The sequence below is a fragment of the Mustela nivalis genome (genome assembly GCF_964662115.1).
Source record: "Mustela nivalis genome assembly, chromosome: 7".
Lineage (NCBI taxonomy): Eukaryota > Metazoa > Chordata > Mammalia > Carnivora > Mustelidae > Mustela > Mustela nivalis.
Genome location: NC_139026.1, coordinates 123,374,670 through 123,386,925, shown reverse-complemented (window position 1 = coordinate 123,386,925; position 12,256 = coordinate 123,374,670). Strand labels below are relative to the sequence as shown.

The following is a 12,256-nucleotide window of genomic DNA, read 5'->3' as shown; positions in this document are numbered from 1 at the left end:
TATAACTCTAAATGGGTGGGCCAAAAGTTCTAAATAATGCTAGAAATAGTACTTTCTTTATTCAGAAATTTTTTTAAAAATGGGGAAATTGGCTTTGTAACCACACAGCATAGTTAAAGCCAATAGAGTAAGGCTTTGATTTACCTCTTCTCTTTGATACGCTTTTCAGTGATTCCAGCACAAGCATGTTGAATATATTTTTCTTGCTAGTTAATGAGCATGACCACAATGTATTAAGAAAATATTAGAACTAGGGTCTTAAGCATGAAATCGTCCCGTCCTTTGGGAGAATTCCTGATCTCCCTCTCATCTGATAGTCATTCTGGAAGGATCGCCCCAAGAGAGGGTTTGTTACCAGAGAGTCCAATTCCAGCCCTTTGGCTGCCTGTCCATCTGTTTGATCTCCGGTGAGATCCCGTCTGTGACCTGTTTGCTCTCACTGAGTATGTAGATGAAGTCCTGATGGTTGCAGGCTGCATATCTCAGTCCAAGGGGGGTGTGGAAACGGCAGGTACCAGTTCATAATATCTTGTACGACTGCAAAGAAAATGGCAAATGGCACCCTTTATTAATGGGTTAGTATATAAATACCTTAGGGGATGTTATTATCTGTTTATTTGACTAGTTTTTGAATTTGCTACCTCAGACCCTCTATCCTTGTACCATGCACACTCTGTTTCCATCGGATCAATGGATCTGAGCTCGTAGCCTTATAGGAGTACAACTCTCATAGACTTGGAGGGGAGTTCCCTATGCAAATGAAGCAGGACCCAAACGCTGCGTAAATCCCACAGTGGGCCACTTAAAATGGCATGCTGTAGTAGGGGAGAAGGTCGGACTACTCATATATTATATTTATCGTTTAATTTCACAGCACAGCTTGCGCCTTAACCATCTAGTTGTCTAGTGAATGTCGAAACTATGGGGGTTTGGGTCCCACCAAAGTTCAAACATAAAAATCTCATGTAGGAAACTGATTCTCATTCAAACCCTTTAATTTTTAGATTTCAAGGGGTGCGTGTGTGTGTGTCTGTTAAGTTCCTCCTGTGGATTCTTCTTTCATTTCTTTATTTCTGATGCTGGAAATTTATATATCCATAATGAAGATTCAAATTACACTTGAATTTGGCAACCTACAGTTGCCTACTCAGGGAACGGGACTTGACTATGAAATGAGATCCCATTGGTAAGACTCAGCTTTAGTTCCTAAATTGCTATGTCCTGTGTTGTTGAAATTGCCCAGTGATTTTTGAAAATTTACCCAAAGACTTGTATCAGTGATAATGTGTTGTCATTTTTAAACTTTATCCCACATTATGCCTCATTAAGCCTATTCTAGAATATTCTCCTCCTCTAGTAAGGATTCAACTTGAAGTTTCTGATTTCATGGTATCATGAGATCTGGACAAAGAAAGCCTCCTAGAGCTAAATTTTGGTGTGTTATGGTTACTTAATAACTTACTGACAGTTTAAAGCAAGTGTTGAGGTAAATTGGACATCATGCAGTAATTTCATTATGCCATGTAATAGACTTAACCAGTCTAAATCATGGGTGCTTAATGCATTTTTATCTGGGGATTTACATAATTGGCACATAAATATGCATGAGATTAACTGGAAGTGGCAAAACAGGGTGGGCAAAATGTTCACGAGTGTGAAAATGAAGGCAGTTGCAAAGGGGGCACCTGAGCACACACTGTCTCCTGGGTGGTGGCCACACTTGACGTACCTAGAAACAGACAGGGCGGCAGCTGGCCTCCCCATGTCACAGGCAGTGTGTTGTCAGTGATACACAGGCTTAGCACAGCTTTTGGCTCTCGGCTGGATTCACTTGGGCACACTACTTATTCTTTCTTTTCTATATAATGCAATCTAGAGAGTCTCCAGGCTGATGGATATACTTCTGACTGGCCTCCTGGCAGGCCGCGACACGGACCTCAGGATTCTAACCATAACAAACGATGTTTGCAGAGGCAGGGGGGAAGAAAAAGGGAAAAACGAGAGACACTGATTGAGTCATTTCTCCTATGAGGGCAAAGGAAAGAATTTTTATAACTGTTCATCTTTGTGTCCTTTTTAAAATGTGTCCTTTTCTGATTCGATTTTTAATCCACCAACCTCCGTGATTCTCTTTAATCCTTGGTGCATTCCCTCCAGTGAAGGAGGCTGGCAAAAAACATCCCCCCTCATCTTCGGCTTCTTGTTATTCCTGCTTGCCAGTGCCTGCTGTGGAGTTTTCAGTGAGCACCTGGCTAGGGCCATGTGTACTCAAGACAAGTCTGCACTCTGCAGGGAGTGTGTTCTGGGCCCGCTATGGTGTCAAAAGAGGATGAAGAAGGAAGGAGGAGAGAAAAGAGAAGAGGAAGGGAGAGAGGAGAAGGAGGGAGAGGAGTGGGGAGAGTGAGGTGGCTTGTTGGACGTCCATCTTTTTCTCCTTCGGTTTTATTGAGATATAATGACATATGGCACCGCATAAGGCTAAGGTACACAAAGCCACCTAAGTTTATTTAACATCCATCTCCGCCTGTAGTTACCAAAAAATACCAAAAGTCTCTTTCCTTGTGATGAGAACTTTTAGGATTTCCTCTCTCAGGAACTTCCAAATATACCATACAGCATGGTTAGTGATAGTCGCATGCTGTACATTTCATCCTCAGGACTTACTGTTCTTATAACTGGAAGTTTGCACCTTCGGACCACCTTCCTCCCATTCCCTCCCCCGCTCCACACCTCTGGCAAACTCAGATCTGATCTCGTTTATTGTGAGTTTGGTTTTGTTTTCTGTTTTTTATTTGGACAATTCTGCATGTAAGAGGGGTCCCATCATGTTTGTCTTTCTCCGTCTGACTTCTTGCACTTAGCGTAATGTCCTCAGGGTGAGTCCATCCATGTTGTCGCAAATGGTAGAGTCTTCTTCTTTACGGTTGAATAATATTCCATTGTATATGCACATAATTTATTTATCCATTCATCTGTCCACAGATGTTTATCTCTTGTCTTGGCTATTATAAATAATGCTGCAGTGAAGATGGGGACACAGGTATCTTTTTCAGGTAGTGATTTCATTTCCTTCAGATAAATACCCAGAAGTGGAATCTCTGGGTCTTCTGGTAGTTCTACTTTTAAATTTTTTGAGGAACTGGAGGTCCTTCTTTGCATCCAAACAAGGTTATAGATGTTTATTTGTCTGTTTATCAAATGCTTGCACAGTAAGTGGAGAGTGGACCTAAATTAACCTCCCTAGAAAGACTGGAGTTTAAACTTCTACAAAGTTCAACTTGGCAATTTGGTGACTATTTTGTGGACTAGCTGGACTTTTTAGTTAGTGTGCTGTGATACTATTGTCTTTTTAAAAAATTGTGTTATTTGAGAGAGAGCTAGAGAGAGAGAGAGAGAGAGAGAGCACACACAGGGAGAGGGAGAGACAGAAGCCGATTCCCTGCTGAGCAGAGAGCCTGATCAGGACCCTGTGACCATGACCTGAGCTGAAGACAGATACTTAACCGACTGAGCCACCTTGGTGCCCTATGTTGTCTTTAATACCTGTTTACATCCATTTACAATTACAGTCCATTTACAATTAGCTAACTTCCCAGAGAAGATGCTTGGTATCTGTCCAGACTTCCCTTATTGCTACCACAAAGTCATCGTGTCTTCCTTTATTGCACTTCAGTTACTTTCTGGAAGGAATGACTTCAGATCTGTGTGCGTAAAGTTGTTTTCTAAGGGGGAAGTCTTCTGAAAGGATCATAAGGATCAGAAGACTTCTAAAGGAAGTCTTCTGAAAGGATCATAAGGAAGTCTTATGAAAGGGACATTTACAGGGAACTGGAAGCTGAGAGAATCAAGAATGAGCATTTGAATTGTGTCCTTCACGTGAGTCCAGCTCTTGCATAACCACAGTAAGTGCCACACATAGCTCCGGTGAGTCCAAGAATCATCCTTCTTCACCACACTGCAATTCAGGGAGCACATTAGATATAGATGTTAGATGGAAAAATCCTAAAATTATAGATAATGCAGATAGTGAAAGAAAGAATCAAAAGAGTACAATCAAAGGTTCTCTGGCTCATTAGACCAATAATCATACAGTACTTGAAACCCTTACAGTTACTTAGAATTATGCTAAATCAACTTGAAACGTTGCCAGGACTCCATGGAACATAGTGGCTGAAATGATCCATTGTGTTCCACCTTCTCGATACAGGGATTCTGATAAAATATTGAACTATCCCTTTTAAACAGCTCTGTGAACCAGGAATCATTAGGGACGAAAGAATGGTAAGCCTGAGCAAGGAAGACTAAGGAGGGCTTCACAATTACTGTCAAACACATGAAATATCCAGAAGATTTTTCACCAGCTAATGACAGGCTATCCTTTATCTTCACGGAGGCTTAAATAAGAGGAAACCTGCAGAAGCTGAAGCATGACACGTTTAGATTCAATTCAAGGCGCTGTTTCTTGACATTAAAATGTTTTCCTGAGAAAGGCTGGTATAGTTTCTAATCTAAAGGCCTCTGAGACATGTAAGGTTGATCCTCCTTGTAAAGCCAGAAGCCTTTAAGACATCTCATGTTTTTATGGTGCCATGAATTTTTACCATAAAGCCAATAAAACCAGAAATAGGTTTGTTTACGAGGCATGCATCAAATTCCTATACAAAGAGCTCCTGTAATGCATTTATTAAATCACTGAACTCAGTTGTGTGCAAATAGGAAATGAGTTTATTCGTTTTCAAACAACCCCTTTCAAGGCAAATGTGAACTGTTCAAAGGAAGGTGAGGAGTGTATTATAAGTTTTTGTGTTAATGTGGAAAAGGTGATGTGCGAAGCATCATAGCCTGTCCTAATGAGACTACAGACTCACACCTTAGCTCTGCCCCTTCCTGAGGTGTTTCCTGAATCTCAGTTTCCTCATTTGTAAATGCATACAACAATAGGACCTAAAAGGGCACTGGGTGGCTCAGTTGGTGAAGCATCCAACTCTTGATTTCAACCCAGGTCATGGTCTCAGGGTGGTGGGATCAAGCCCTGTTTGAGGGCTTTGCGCTCAGCAGGGAGTCTGCTGGAGATTCTCTCCCTCTTGCCCCTCCCACTGCTTGCTCTCTCTCTCATGCTCTCTAAAGTAAATAAATAAAAATCCTTCTAAAAAATAGGATCTATATCAAAGGTTGCTGTTAAAAGTAAATACTTTAATGCCCACAAGGTCTTGGCACATCATAACAAGTGCTAACTAGTACGAGTACGAATGCATGAGGAAATCTATAAATGAATATATGAAGAAATACAAGTTTCATGACAGTGTTTGGAATGAGTTGATATCATCATGAGTAAAAGTAGGGAAGGCAGGCAATGTATTTTCAAGATGCTGCTACTAACTGAGACACGGAAAGAGCATTCCTTCCACCGCAAGATCCCTGTGAAGTGGGGTCCTTGCCTGTCAAGGTGCGGCTCAGAGAGCCCAGAATAAAACAGTTGCTTCTAGAGCACAAATCCCCTCTCATTAGAATAAAGCCTTTCGTGAGAACTAACTATGGCAGGTAGATTGTTTAGAAGAAAGGACTGTAGACTCAACTTAAGCCGAAGAGTTCCTCTCCAGAACCTCAAGAAAATCACCTTCCTCCTTTAGTCTTTGGTTTTGTCATCTCTTAACTGACATCTTAGTAAAAGAACAATCTCTCTTTTATGCTTTGGATCTTGCATAGTTGAACCTACATCATCTCACGTGATCTTCACTACAGTAGCTGCAGTCCACCAGGGAGGACTGGGGACAGGAAGCAGCACAGGAGGCTCCTTCTGGGGATGGATGTTCCAGATTGAACAGCTCTTACATTTCCCAACAATGAAGGTTTGGCCTTCTAAGGCTAGGCCTAGGCAAAGGCAGGATGCAAGCCATGCTCCACGCCCCAGAAGGCAGATGAAAGAGGCCAGAACAGACCACAAGTGTCGGCCTGGTAAATGTTGGCCTTTCAAAGCCATCGTTGATTTAAAGGCCTTTCTGTCATGTGCCAACAAAACTCCTGTTGGCCCAGAAGATTTTATGAAGCCGTCTGGACAGCCCTGTGGAATGAGGATATGCGGGCCACTGGCTTTGTCAGTCAGGGCCCCGAATGGCTCACTTCCAGGGGTTGGGAGGCCACGCTGCACTTGCAGGGGCGGATACCAAGTTGGTGAGAAGAAGGGGGATGAAAATCCCGAAGCCACTGACCTCACGCTGTATATTTAAACTGGAATAGGAGTGTGGTGGGTAGAGCATAACACAACTGACGGAGGGGAAGGCATGACATGAGGATTTTTGATGATTTCTGATATATACCAAATTGGGGAGTTGATTAAATTGTAGCAATTCTATTCATGTTCTGGTCAGATCTTTGTGCTACCTCCCAAGCGGGGGAGGAAGAGAACTCTGAGCCGCAGAGTAGTCCAGCCATTCTTCTCTCTCATTTACTTATTCATCCAGGGAGGACTCATTACACGTTCATATCGAGTGTCAGGCAATGAACATTTACGTCTGTCAATGTTGTACAAACAACAGGAGAAATGTTGAAGGGTCCACAAACAAAACAAAGCCACCCAATCGCTTTTCCTCTAAACGAGTCAGAGTGCACACACTCCAGGAGCTACAAACAGGAGAAAATGATTTTTCCAAAGGCCACATTCTTTTTCACTAAATGTGATGCTTTTAATACAAGAAGATGATAGCAATTGGGTAAATTAACTTCGCATTGATATTCAAAGGGAATTACGTTAATGGTAATAACTGAGTGTCTTCAAAGGGAAAAAATGCCTGAAGGAGGATCCTATTTAGTCTTAAAAGGTTTCCTTTATTTTACACAAAGAGCATGAACTTGGACATATTTCCTAAATGAGGAAACCTAAATGTAGTCATTTCTCCTAAGATTTCAAAGTAAAACACTGTATTTAACACCAGGGAAACCAGGTTAGAAAACAGTATAGGAAACTATGAAATTATATAAAGACCAAAGTCTTTACTTCAACAATTAGCTTTGAGAACTATAATAACCCTAAGCACATACATATACTTTCTACTATTCTTCAGTCTTCACAGATTCTTGGTGAGTCATATTTAGTGTGCCTGCCTATGTGTGTGGTGGGGAGTGTCATTCACTTCCAATATTGATGCTTTGAAGTTGATTCCAGGGCCAGTGTAGGATTTAGATATTACCCTACAAGCTATAAAGCAAGTCTTCATTTTGTAGCTGGAGTAAATCATGGTTTCCTCTGGGGCAGAGCTCTTGGGTATGTCTACTGTGGGTAGATTGGAAAAATATTAACATTTACTCTAAGTTACTTTGTTTTCATTTTGGGGATAAATAAGACAATGGAGCATAGTATGTGCCCAAGGATATGCCTAGTATATGCTGAGGAGTGAAGGATACTTAAAACCTTTAATCCAGGGGCACCTTGGTGGCTCACTGGTTTAAAACCTCTGCCTTCAACTTGGGTCATGATCCCAGGTCCTGGAATCAAGCCCCACATTAGGCTCTCTGCTCAGCAGGAAGCCTGCTTTCCCTCTCTCTCTGCCTGCCTTTCTGCCTACTTGTGATCTCTGTCGGTCAAATAAATAAATACAATCTTTGAAAAACAAAAACAACCTTTAACCCAGTGCTGGCCAGTAGAAATATAATTTAAACCACAATGGGAGCCACAGGTATAATTTTATATTTTCTAGTAAGTAGCCACATTAAAAAAAATTAAAAGACACAGTTGTAAGTAGTTTAATAATATTTTTTACTTAGTCAAATATATCCATCATTATCATCTCCCCATATAGTCAATATAAAAATTGTGAATGAGATATTTTACATTTTTTCTTCCATATTGTCTTCAAAGTCTGGTGTGCATTTTGTGCTTATAGCACATCTCAATCCAGACTGGCCACATTTCAAGTGCTCAGTAGACACACACGGTTAGTTGGCTATTGTGTTAGACAGGCCAGCTCTACCTGATTTATTGGTACAACCAAAGAACCCATAAAACTGGGATTTGTCTAATACTGGTAAATTGCAGTTGCTCTCCTAATAGCCTGTTTTGACCGTGTAGTCTCCCTGCAGTGCTATTTTGTCGTTGGGATTTTGGCACAGCCCCGGACCTCTGGTACAAGCATATTTGGTCGGATGAATGCCCAGAGCACTTTGACCTCTGTAGAGAAAGCTGATGATCACACACAAAGAATGAATTAGCTCAGTGCTCCCATTGTGCCGGAGGGACGCAGGGTCAGGTCAGAGGGCAAATGTGGACACAGGGGATCGGAGAAGTTCTAAGCAGTTCACTTGGTGGTTTTCCATACTTTCTTCCCAGTCAATTTAACACCGATCTTGAGTTTCTCTCAATCTCTCTCTCTTTCTCTTCCAGTCCACGTGTTGTTTCAGATCTTTTTCTTTTGTTTAATTGCATGCCTGTGGGGATTTTCTAAGCTAGTTGCTGCAGATACCAAGGCACTCTGTATAAGGGTATCGTCAGCTAAGGGAGCATTTCCCTTCAGTCTCCCCAGATAATTGGGTCCACGTTCTTGGACTTGCTGACTGCTGTTATGTAAGGCCTCCAGAAAATCTGCCCCTAGTCTACACCATGCTCAGGTTTTATAGCTACACACCCAAGTCATTGCTTGAATTTGTTGTTGTTTTCATCAGCCCCTGGCTATATCCCAGAGACATGTTTGTCTTAATAGAAGCATGCACTTATTGTTATGCCCGGGAAGCTGCTCCTCTTTCTATGTCCCTTATCTCACGGGCTGAGAGACCTCTCTGTCCTGGCCCATGGCAGACACTTGGGTCTTTATACCCCTCTCCTCACGCCCTGCTCTTTCTATCTCATCAGTTTCCATGTCCTGTTATTTCATTTCTCCACTATATTTTGTCTTTCCCTTCCTTTTCTTCCACATGGTCACAGAGCTGGTGCAAGTGGCCATCTTCTGACTGGATTCTTCCCATAGTCTCCTAGCTGGGCTTTTGGCTCCATGATTCACACCCTCTCATCCATCAGTTCATTACTGATGGAGCCTTTGTTCTAAACCACAAATCCAGTCATGTAATTTTTCTTCTCAAAATTCTTTAGCTGCTCCCATTGCCTTTGGGAGAAAATTCTAGCCTTAGTGTGACACTCAGGTCCGTTGTGATCAGTCCCTGCCTACTGATCAAGTCTCTGCTGCTACCACTGCCTTCTGGGATTTTATGCTCTAGCATTACTGATGCTTTACCATGGCCCATGACTTTGACTTGGCAAATCTCGTGCCTAGATTCTGCTCTCCTCTTTGTCTACCTGGAAATTCCATAGTCCCTAGAGTTGACTCAAATATCACTTCTTCCATGAAGCCTCCCCTGATTTGAAGGGCAGACTTATTAATGTCTCTTTTTCCCATGTCTCCACTGCCACATCCATTACCTTCAGTAAACACATTACACCTGCTACACCCGGTCATTCATATGATGTTCAACAGATGACTGTTGAACAGACAAAACCATCATCCAAGGATTAAGCCCTCAGGCTTGTCCCAAATAGATGGGAAGTTTAGCTACATGCAGAGTTAACATTTCATTCATGAAATATCTGCCTTATGTCCTGTGTGTGCTGTACCATAGAAGGTTAATAATCACCTACAGATGTGTACATGCAAATTGCATAGGATCAGGTGGCCTTCATGTGAGGCAGAGCAGCAGGGCTCACCTGTAGCAGGATCTGTGTGCTGTGTGCTGCTGTTGGCTGGGCTCCAGAATGAAGGGGACAGTGATGTCATCTGTTGAGTTCTAGCCACTGTTATTCATGCATGAGTTAGGTGTCTTCATCCCCATTTTAAAGCTGAGAAAACTGAGGCTCAAAAAAGCCAGGTAACTTTCTCAAGAAAGTTCTACCTCCATTAAGGGGAGGGAGCCAGGATCTGAACCCTTATTTGGCCACAAATCCCACACTCAGTCTTTTCACTAATCCAGATGTCTCCCAAACCTATCTTGTGGATTTTGGTATTCTGATTATGATATAAAGATGACAAAGTTCCTCAGGAAGAAGAATGAAGGATGAGCCAGATGACAGTAGGTTTTAGGCCCCACTTGGGAGCAGAGATAGACAAGGAGCCTTGGCAAAGTCTCAAAAGCTCTATGTGAGATCCATGTCCCAGTTGTGTTGGAACAATTGCTGAATGCCCTCTTACGAGATTAGTCTAATGTATGGCACCTCTTTTAAGAAGCACAGGTGAGTCTTTTTCAACTTGGTTTTAGATTCAGTTTATACTTTTGGTATAACTTTCAGGCCTGAACCCCAGGGCTCCCAAAGGGTGACAAGTTTTGTCAGTGGAAATATATGCCTTCCTTTCCTCTGCCCCAGGAGCTTTTTCTCTATCAAGTAAATGAACCACCATGAACAGTAAAACCAACTACTTTAGGAAAAATGCTTTTGCTTTAAGAAAAGCACTTATCCAGATTGCTGCAAAGTTCCTTTTACTTTACAGACTAATGTTTTCATGTAGGGAGTCTTGATAGAATAGCAAGAGAGTAAATAAGCCTTTTTTGATGGAAAAACCCAATGAGCTCATCAGACAAGGCTTGTACTCAGGTTTACAAGCTCTGTTCCAGACAAGCTCTGTTCCATGCATGTCTGGGCATCTATAGAAGCTTTAGACATTTCCATTAAAGGGTTTTTCAGGGAGAGTTGAGTTTTATGTAAGATGACTGATTTGTTAAAATGTTTTCTTTATCATGGCTTATTTCAGGTACACAAAAAACACATAAAGAATATAGACCTATATATGTATCGGTTAGCTTAAGAAAATAAAACTGCTGATAGAGTTGAAGTACCTGTGTACCTTCTCTAATTGCACCCGCACTCCCTTCCCAGAGGTAATATCTATCCTGAATTTGGTATTTATCATAACATATAATTATTCATATTTTTATTACAAATATTTTGTGCCTAAGTGTATACATTCCAAGTGTATGAATCTTCTGCAACATGTTCTTTCCACTCAGTAGTTTGTGTGTGTGTCTTTGTTGGGGGGGGACGGTCAAGAGCATGGATGTGCACGGTTGTAGTACATTCATTTTCCCTCCTTTATGAATTGCTTGAGCATAACAGTGCATGAATAACCCATCAGTCATATATCTGTCCTCTTGTGGGTAAACATCTCTCTCTGTCTTTTCAATCATTACAAACAATATTGCCGTGTCCGTTCTTATACATGTCTCCTCTTACACTTTTCCCTAGCATCTACACCTGGAAGGGGAATTGCTGGACTGTGAGGTATGAGCATCCTAACAGTGACTAAATTGCTCCCCAAGGACAATGACTATTAAAACATGCTTTATTTCCCTGTGCTACACCTCTGTCTCCACTGTGTTCTGTGGTATGCATATCTGTGCACAATTAAGGACTCCAGAAAATAGGCAGTGTAAATGTTCCTGCCTACATATAGAACATTGCTACGTTGTGTCCATGAGAGTAAGAGAGAGTTTTATTACTTCCCTCCAAAACTTCTATTCACTGTCATTCCACTCAAACATGTACTTTCAGTATCATTCCAGTATCTCAGCTTCTTCCCTGATGCTCATTGTATTTTCTGTATGGCATTGATATACATCTCTAATTAATGTATTAATTAATTAATGTATGACATCATCAATATGGCCTGGTCAGGGTCACTTGATTTTATTGTCCTTATGCAAACTTCATAAAACTGTAAGGACCGTTAGTAGAACCAAGCCCTCGTCCTGTAAGGCTGTCAAAGGAAGGACAGTGTCCATAAGGAAAGGTACAGGAGCTAATCCTTTGAGCTTCCCTTCCCTTTCCTTGTGGTCTGTCTTCCATGGGGATTGTTCATTATTACTGCCACCACTACTAGACTGGCCTCAGGGGCAATATTCCTATTTTCTAGAACTATTCCTATTTCTGAGGGGACCTCCATAAGCATTTTCATTTTGTGTTTTAACATAATAATCTTCAATACACAAAGAGTAGGAGAGTATGCACCATCCTATGACGATCCCATGGCTGAGCACTGGCACATGACTGAGCTGTCCACCGTATTTCTTTCAGGCTAATGAGGAAAGAGCGAAGATTTACTTAGTAATAAATGATGTGGTTCTGTCAAATGTAGGTCAAGGGCATCACCTTGTATTATTAAAGGTTGTGCAGAGGTTTGAGCCGCAAGAAAATGGTAGGAGAATGGACTCTTTATCTGGCACGTGGTAATATAGGCATGCCACACTCTAAGAACCTGCTTGGTGGGAGTCAGAAACTTATTCA

At 41.6% G+C, this 12,256-nt stretch overlaps 1 protein-coding gene across 4 annotated transcripts in view; it reads left to right on the top strand.

The window, feature by feature from the left end:
- Window positions 1-12,256, top strand: part of FRMD4A (FERM domain containing 4A) — a 604,393-nt gene that overhangs the window by 159,439 nt on the left and 432,698 nt on the right. The gene's annotated exons all lie outside the window — the stretch shown is intronic.